General features: G+C 40.7%; 1 long non-coding RNA gene across 1 annotated transcript; it reads right to left on the bottom strand.

The window, feature by feature from the left end:
* Positions 1–2,349: 2,349 nt before the first annotated feature.
* On the bottom strand, positions 2,350–6,327 carry LOC134161387 (uncharacterized). The gene is made up of 2 exons (XR_009963957.1): positions 4,512–6,327; positions 2,350–2,703 (listed from the first exon to the last, which is right to left on the bottom strand). It is a non-coding gene; the product is annotated as an uncharacterized LOC134161387 (long non-coding RNA).
* Between the last annotated feature and the right edge of the window lie 3,052 nt (positions 6,328–9,379).

Genomic DNA, 9,379 nt, shown 5'->3' with positions numbered 1-9,379 from the left:
TAACTAAGGTAAAATAAAGTGATAACAGAATACCAATAATAATAGGAAACAACAAAAGAAGACAGGTAAGTTCAGAAAACACAAGTGATGCACAATACAATTGCTCACCACCCACCAACCGATACCCACCCCAAACTAAGCATCAATTTGCCCTTCCAGGTAACCCCCCCAGTTTATATACTGGGCATGAGGTGCTGTGGATGGAATACCCCTTCGACTAGTTTGGGTCAGGTGTCCTGTCTCTGCTCCCTCCTGGCTTCTCGTGCCCCTTCCCACTGGCAGAGCATGAGAGTGAAAAGTCCTTGATCGGAGTAAGCATTACTTAGCATCAACCAGAAACACTGGTGGTTTATCAACATTGTTCTCAGACTGAAGCAAAACCACAGCACTGCAGCAGCTACTAGAAGAAAAATAACTGTTACAGCTGAAACCAGGACAATTGGGAACTAGTGAGAATGTTAGTTACAGCTTTTGTCTTGACAGTTACTTGTGGTCAATAGAATATACGGCTGAAGAGCCAAATCATTTTACAGTAGAATTGAGAGAAATTATCAAAATTATACTAAAGATGCCCTGGATTTGGCAAACATTTTATAGAATTTGTACAGGTGTCCATTTTTGGTTTATTTTGGATTAATTATTGCCAAACCCAAAAGAAACTCCATTGATTCTTTCTTTTTTCATTGCTCAAGTTGTGACTACATCCTCCAGAATGCTGTCTTCTTCTTTGTCAGGAGACACGATGATGCACGTACGGTCTAGCTTGCAACCCTTTTCTGAAAATTACTTCTGAGATTTTAGAAGTTAGTTGTGGTAACTGAAGCCCTGCCTAGCCTTACAGCAGATGAGACTGTACTGAGAAAAGTGGAAACATCTCCAGAAAGACAAGAAGTAAAATGAAGTAATAATATTGTGGGAGCCTGGTAAAAGTATGTTCACAGCTTGGTGAGAGCTTTTAGCAGAAAAACAGGATCTGTTTTCTTTTTCCCACTCAGAAGCCAGATATCTGGAGTAAGACAAGTTTGTGGGTAGAATAATATCCTTTATTATCTCAGCTAATGGGGTCGTAAGAACAGCCTTTGTGTCACACAACTGCTCCCCAGGTGTGAGGTAGGATCAGTGATCTTCAAAGCTCAGTACAAGCTGAGAATTACTTCTGAGCATGTGATTGCTATTACACTTCGTTATGAGCAATTAATGCTGGATCTTGTTGCAGCACGTAAGTTTACTAGGTAGTTCAGAAGTACACTTCAGAATAAAAATTCTTGCTATGAAGATCATCCTCAAACACAAAATAAAAACCCCGCAAATACACTATTGAAAAATCAGGACCTTGTCCCCTGCATCCCTAAGGACGCTGTGCCATCTGGTACTAGAAAGGACTTGAGAGTTCCAAAGAAGTGTCTCTACATTTTGTTTCAAGAGTATCTTTTCTCTTGATATTCCAGAAACTCAAAAGCATAATATATGTTGGCATAGAACTTGTTTAGGTGCTTTCAAAAATACCCCAGGGGATATTTGAATTATTGCATAATGCCTGCATACCACTGGTAATCTGTCCTAAATAACAGGAACCTTGAAGCTCACAGTGAGCAAAGACCATTAGCACCATTAGAATTCTTTTTTTCAGACTAAGTATGATTTCACTGTCTTCAGATTCCGCTTTATCTGCTTAATCAGCAGCAGGCCCACAGTTAATGCTGTCTTTATTCCCAAGTCCTGTGCCTCTTGAGACCTTCACAAAGAATTGACTGCATTTCTGGTAATCAGCTTTCTATTAGGATAGTGGATAGTATCAAGATTATTAAAAACATAAATTCTAATCATCTGAAGTAAGATAATGGGTTTACTAGCGCAAAAGGTGAGAATGAGAGGACGAATATATGTTGTGGATGTATAAATATATTTCATGTGGTGTCTCATGTTGTTCTGAAGTTTCAGGTACAAATAAAGCTGATTAGTATGATTTTTATCAGTTTCTTATAATGATGCTGCTTCTGATTCAAGAGCAAGCCCTGAATTAAATATAGCACCTTTTATTCCTTGAAAGTGTATTTGCCAGATGGAATAACTTCCTGAAATAATGAGCACAGTTACTGCCTTCAGCAAAATTGATTTCTCAACTAAGCAGTAACAACCAAGTATCTTTTAATTTGCATATATCATGTCAATTCAAACCAACATATTTAAAATGTTTTTTAGCTAGGTTACTATGCTTATTTATATTGATTCATGTGAATATTTACCACAGATTTATTTCCTATATGCATTAAATTCAGGAAATCTGTAGTGATCTCATACCTTAATTCCTAACAGAGGACATTATAAAACATGAGACTTGCTTCATCAGAAATTTCAAACATCATGTTATTAGCTGCAGAGCACATCACAAAGGCCTAAAGTAGGCAAGGTTATGTTTCTGACATTATAGACAGTCTAAAACCTTACTTTGACATTACAGGTGGATTCAACTTACAGTGTAGCTGATTTAAGTTAAAAAAAAAAGTAAGTAAAAACTAGTGTCTTCAGCCGAATTTCACATGAAGAGAGGGATTTTAGTTAACCACTCAAAAAAAAAAAAAAAAAAGTATGTGTTTTTCACTAGCGAAGACAAGAAACAGTGCCAGTTCCTAACACAGGTGTAGGATCCTGAAGAGACTGCAGTTCCAGAAAAGGAGTTGTTTGACAGTTTACCAAGTACATCTACAAAAAAAATGCTTTATCAGAGCTGTGGGGTTACTCAAGAATATCTGAAAGATTTGATGTTTTCACTATGCCAGCTTCCAGAGTGGGCATATTTCATAGAATCCCAGACTTGTCTGGGTTTGAAGGGACCTTAAAGCTCATCCAGTTCCAACCCCCTACCATGGGCGGGGACACCTTCCACTAGAGCAGTTTGCTCCAAGCCCCATCCAACATGGCCTTGAGCACTGCTAGGGATGGGTTAGCCACAGCTTCTCTGGGCAACCCATTCCAAGCACTCTGCTGTGCAGAGCATGGCCACACATGGTTCCTCTGGGCTGTCTCTGGCCCACTGCTGAGATTTTCAAGACTTAAAGCAGCTGGCCTGGTTGTCACTCCCACTGTGCTTGAGAAAAGCCGAAGGGAGGGTTAATTTCCTTAGCTCTAACTTGTACAGAAATGATGATGTTGTGTGCATGTGAGCATTCACTGCTTGTCACCCATTAGTTCCTTCATCTGTAAGCACCTGAAGCAAGTTTTAGTGAAGATAGTGCTGAGATCTCTACCCAACAAACCCTCCCTTCTGCTTTGTTTTTATTTGTCAGGCAAATTAATGCTCAGAAACAAGGTGGGCTAGATGAAAACTGAACTGCACTTCATCTTAACCTTCCAATAACATAAATGTTATTGTGCTAGTCAAGACCTTAACAATTTTTAGAGGACTCTATTGATTACTAATGAACTGAACTCCACAAGGTGTAAAAATATTTCAGTGGTACTAAAGAAGGAAAAAAATGAGCTCTGGAAATTTTAATAGCATTGAAACAATTTAGAGCACCCTTAGGACTGGCTGGGGTGACCTCATTTAATTCCTAAGCCTTCTACTGGCCCAGTAAAGCTTAAAAGCAGCATTGGAAGAAGGATCACAGCCCTTCTAAATTTAGCTATTGGAACCAACTAACAGAGCACTACATCAGATGAATATTTATTAGGTAAAAGATCACACCTTTGCAGTATGAGAAACATTAGGGAAAAGTTCTCTAGTGCTCTTTACTAAAGAAAGATAAATTTTGCTAGGCATCTGAGTTTCCTTCTCAGTGCAGTGATGATTTGTCCTTGTTATTTGTGTGCAGAGAGGGGGAACTGAATGTCAATATAAAGGAACCACTGACTGCTTTATGAATATACGCACATGAGAGGGGCTTAATGCTTTCTTATGTGGAGCACCCTCCAATGTCCTTTGCTAGTCCTTTATGACAAAATTAAGGATGTTTTTAACTACAATGTTTCAGGGAGTCCAGGATCTGATTAAAACAGTGAGTGAACATTTGTTTGTTGAGTGTCCATTTTAGAATCCTCATTGTTTGCATAGCATATTTTTAGTTTAAATGTTATGCAAACAATACCTTAAATCATTTGGTGTTTTTGTTACTAAGAATGTACTAAATTAAATAATTTGTTTTCAGGGAACTAAAGACCACTGTTTTCACTTCATTCAAGAAATGCAGCCAAGAAAATACTTGCCTCTTGTTTAGAATTCTCAATGCTCTGGCTTTATTCATACTAAATGTTACGTATCTTGACTTTCAAATCATAGCATGTACCTGAGTATAGTTTGTAAACAGCAGTACCCCTAGCCTGTCAGCAGAGCCCACTGTTAAAAATGCATAGGCATCAGCTTGCTACCGCTTCTACCTGAACCACACTAAAAAGAAAACCTGTTTCTAGCTTGTGTTTTCATGGTATTCTAAAGCACAAGTCAAGACAGCAAAGGAGGTTATATTTGGTTGGTTGTTTTTAAGTTTGCATTAGAAAATACAGCAACTCACTTTTCTCCCTGTTCCATCACTCAAACACCACTGAGAACATTAGCCTGGCTGGCAGCATTTTAAGCAGAAACAGCACAGAAATGTAGAGACCCACACACCTACACAGAACACTCAATACATTATTTCTTTAGAAAGTTTAAAATAGTTGAGAATTCTTCTCAATATTGCAGTGTACGTAAATGAGGAGACTCCTATTTGTATTTCTTACCTCATAATTTTCAATGGGGAAAGAAAACAGAAACCAAACCTTGTGGAATATTGGTAGCTTGGGGACCAAACAGAGCATTTAGGCAGCCTTTATTAAAATGCTTATGTTCAAAGAAACTGAGGCTAGCAGCATTCCTAACATTTCTCCACAACCAGTGAAGTTTCACAAAAAAAAAACTTAGTTCCTTGAGTTAGTACAAATCTCTTTTAGCTGCTAAAAATGCAGATGTGACCAACATGCCAAGAACTGGAAAGACTCAGACAACCCCAATTCTGAGATTGCTACAGTGACAGTAGACGACTGGGGAGATACGCTCAGGCAAGTCTGTGGCTAATCTGGCTTGACCATGTTTTGTTCATACTCACAGGCTGGGCAATCAATACGGCACTGAAGCACACACGCAAGACTTTCATGAAAGACTTTACTGGCTTATCCTGCTTACAATCTCACCTCCAATTCATCTCAGTCTTACTGTTGACAAAGCAAATAAAGTCTGTTGGCACTTTCTTGTTGCTATCGTGAAAGTCTACACACATCTGCGCTCCTGTCTGCTGCTTGAAACCAGCTGGCTTGGCTGCCAGAAATAACTCTGCAGTGGCAGTAGGAAGCTGCATAGAGTCTGATTTATTCTACTGAGATGTGAGACACGCCAGTGCTTCTGCAGCGATGGCTGCAAGGTTGCACAATTTCTGCTGGGTCTGGCTTAGTAATGTTGCATAGCTACAGAAGAGCATTTGCATACGATCTCTTGGCCCAAGGTTTCTTTTCTGTCAGGAGTTAGCCTTCGGTGATGCCACAAAAGGGGGATGCTGCAATACCTTGAATCACTGAGAACTGGTTTTGTAACAGGGACTGAAGAAGCAGAGCAGAACCCTGAGTTTGGATTTGTCTCCTTAGCTACTGCAGATGGGACAGAACCTGGTTTACCTTTCATATCCTAATACTAGTAAGGAAAATGAGGTGGTTCATTGCTTGTACTGATAAACAGCAGTCATGTTACAAATAACTCTCTAGCAGCGGCTTGTCTTACTCCTGCAGGTTTGAGAGGGAAATGGCATCTATCGTCTTCACTAGGAAAATTCTAGTCCTGCACTAGACCATTGAAACAGTAGCAAAATGGAGAGACAACTAAAACTCTTGACTGAAATATGAATCCAGTTTAGTGGCTGAATGCTTATTTTTAGCCTCTCCAGAAGAACCAAATTGTGCAGCAATGTCACATGCTGTGTCAGAAAGATGTCATCACTGTGTGAAATTCAGAATGGCATTTTTAGAAGCAAATACATACTTACAGAGCTTTTCCAGCATATGTCTTGTAGAGATTCAGCCTGCTGTAAAAATGATACCCATAAAAAATGGGGCAGCTGCAGTAGAGGTAACTCAAGTTTCATGACATCTTTTTTTTCCTAAGAAAGAAAAATGACAAAGGTGAGTGTGCTTCTGGGATATGTAGGCACAAATTTGGGACAGCTCTTCTATGGGAGAAAGACACAACTTGAAGGTTGGAAGGAAGAGCCTCCGCCTCTCCCTGGCACCTGCAGCAATCCCCACCTCTGTTTTGGACATGGGGCTTATATGCAATGCTCTCTAGGCTTTTCAGTGCGGGGTTAAACCTATGCCTTGAAGCCCTGGGAATTTCCAACTGCCTCCTCCAGGCCACCGGGTCAATGCCCCGCTCCTCGCCTCAGGGTGAGCTGCAAGGCCTTGGCCTGGGACCACCAGGTGAGAGACAGCTGGCCAGCCGCACTCCTGCGGGCAGCTCCAGGTGCCGAGGACGGTTGTATTAACCGGTTTAATAATCTCCCAGCACTAATTGCTCTGAATTGCTATAAGCACATTAAATTACACTGTGCTGCAACCAGCGCTTACATGTAGTTGGTCAAGGCGGGCAGCAGTACCCACCCACTGGCACACCCTTACGGATCACCGTCACCTCAGGTGCTACGGAAACGCGTGTGTCGGGGCAGGCGACTGCCCGAAGAGCAATTCCCCCCCCCCACCCCCCCGCCTCCAGCTTTTGACTCCTCTGTGTCCTTGAAGGACCGCGCTGTGCTGGATGTGCCACACGGCTCTCGGGGCATAGTGGATTTATGGGGAGTTGTTTTCTACCCTTTTAATACTTTTAGTTTATTGTAGATGTGGATAAGAGCGTGTGTTTCCCCAACTCTAGAGCCGTTGTCAGGGCTTGGAGCGTTTTCATTAACAATTTTATGATGGAGTGAATGTGAGACAGGGTAGGAGGGAGGAGGACGTTAATTCTGTGGGAAACGGGGAAGTGGCGCGATGATTCTCCGTAAACCTGTTCTTACTCGCACCCTTCTGCGTTTGTTGGCCGTGGAATACCGAGGTCTTGCAAGGAAGGGGGGGCAGCGGGCAGCGGCCGTGATGATGGGATACGCAGGAGTAGGTGGAGATTCTTTTTTTCTGTTTCTATGGGATACGTCTAGGGGTTTTGGAGCTCCATCTGTGCGTAATTTTCGAGGAGAAGTCAGGAATTCGTATAATGCTCATAAAAATGGGGTTTGGATGGTGCTTGTCTAAAAAATTTGTAGACAACAGTAGAACGCTGTTTTCTGCTATGTGAGGCTATACAACTTTAGCATTGCTTTCTCTTTGCTCTTGGAGAAATGTAGGGCTTGATTTGTTTTCTGAAAAGTTCTTTTCTAAAAGAACAAAGTCGAATGCTAAAATGCATGTTTTCTGTATTAGGCATATCTTTAATTACTACTTAAAAATATATATACCGTCATCTTAATTTACAAGAAGGCATTATCTTTGTGCATCCTTTAAGAGCCAAAGTTCTGGCACCTTCCAAGTTTCTGTGCAAGGAAGCCCCTGAAATTGTTGCTTCAAGAATCTTCAGGCAGCTGCAGTTTTCTGCCCCTGTATGATGAAGAGCACTTCCAATTCTTAGGTACTTTTGGAGTGCATTCTTTGCAGGTGGGCTCCACACAGGTTTCTCTGCATTTAGTATTTCTCACAGTAATGCCGGAGCAGTTATACTTTCAAAATATTTGCAAAGTGGTTATGAAATGGGTTTAAAAGCACAGTTAGTAGGATAGCATCTGGGGCGCACAGATACTTAAAGGCAGTAGTTATCTCCCTTGAAGTGACTTTTTTCCTGGCTTTTTTCTTTTCTTTCTCCAAAATGCACTATAGGTGAATGAGGAGCTTCCTTTTTAATGCTGTTGTCTTGAGGGAAACTAAAGAAGTTAATGGAAATATAGCAGATTTATTACTGCTGTAAAAGTTTATCATAGTAACTAAACCTTACTTCAAACAGGATTTGACTGATGTAGGCAGATCAAACTTTTATGCTTACTACACACAGTGACACAGTAAATGAACTCTTTATTTATGTGTTCCTATAGAGGCACTTATGTCATTTAGATATTTAATGCTAACAAATAGTTAGCATTGATTAGATATGTCACAAACATACTCCCAGAAATACAAAGCATTGAGATTTGTTGTGGCTGTGTAGCATGGCATAAAAACACCTGAACTAGCTCCTGATGAGTACATTTTGAAATGCAGTGTGTTGCTATTAAGCCATGTAAACTGAGTTAGGCCCTAAAGATAAGGCAGTCCTGGCTGTGCTCTGTCAGGCTGATTGCTCTTTCTGGGCAGAACAAATTAGTGCAGCTGGCTTCCAGTTTCTGAGCTGGTTCAGGTACCTGTCAATAGTACAGCAGTAGTATAAGCACACTTCAGTGCTACAGACTAAAGCAGTGAAGATTTATATTTTCACAATTTAATACAGCACTAGTAATTCATAAATCCAGCATCCCAGTTGTTAAAATGTTCATCTTGCCTAAAACCTACATTCTGTAATCTAAGGTATGGGATAGTTAGCATTCCCTAAAATGTGTAATCTTTAAAGTTTTAGCACAGGTAATTAGAAAGGAAAAAGATTCTGCCATTAGAACTTCCATTTCAGTAGACCTTGCGCTTTTTGAGGGCTTTGGCCATAGTGTCTCTTTGGATGAGAACTGATGCTTGGCTTTTTCAGAACTGGGAACTCCAGCTAGTCTGTTTCATGTGTTTCTATAACACCTGGTCTGTTAAACTAGTGGCAAATGGCCCTTTCAGGTGCTGTGCTTCACCACTGTGGTTTTGTGAAAAAACAGTTGATCATCAATAAGCTCATAATTCTTCAGTAACTTTTTTCAGATAGTGTGCAATTAGTGTAATCACAAACTAAATAAAATGACATGGTAGTGCCTTCTCCAAAACAATACATGAAGAGTACTGAAATATCCTTTAGGTGAAGAGCTGCTACTTTAGAAAAGTCTGTGTACTGTTCCAAAGCTCACTTTAGAGCAGGTTGAGGGTAGTAGTGGGGGAGACAGGCCAGTTGAGGCATGTGTATCCTTGTGCTGGATGTGCTTCCTAAAGGACTGCCATGGATATAATTGAAGTCTTCAGAGCCAAAGAGAGCATGTTTTATTTTTTGACATCTCTGCTTCCCAGCCAAGGAAGGAAGAAACCACCATTCCCTTGCACTGGAATTCAGTGATTGAAGTAAACCATGGCAGGAATGTCAGTGGGCTGACTTGGTGCTTCATCCTCTGCATAAGGGTATTTGCAAGTGATGCTGTTTGTCAACAGATTTAAATTCCAACACTGAAAAGGTGTGATAGAATAGTATTAGCACATT

The sequence above is a fragment of the Pezoporus occidentalis genome, unplaced genomic scaffold (genome assembly GCF_034315485.1).
Source record: "Pezoporus occidentalis ecotype Australia unplaced genomic scaffold, CSIRO_AGI_Poc_V1 ctg172, whole genome shotgun sequence".
Lineage (NCBI taxonomy): Eukaryota > Metazoa > Chordata > Aves > Psittaciformes > Psittacidae > Pezoporus > Pezoporus occidentalis.
The sequence above is the reverse complement of the archived record's forward strand: the minus strand, read 5'-3'. Positions and strand labels throughout refer to the sequence as shown.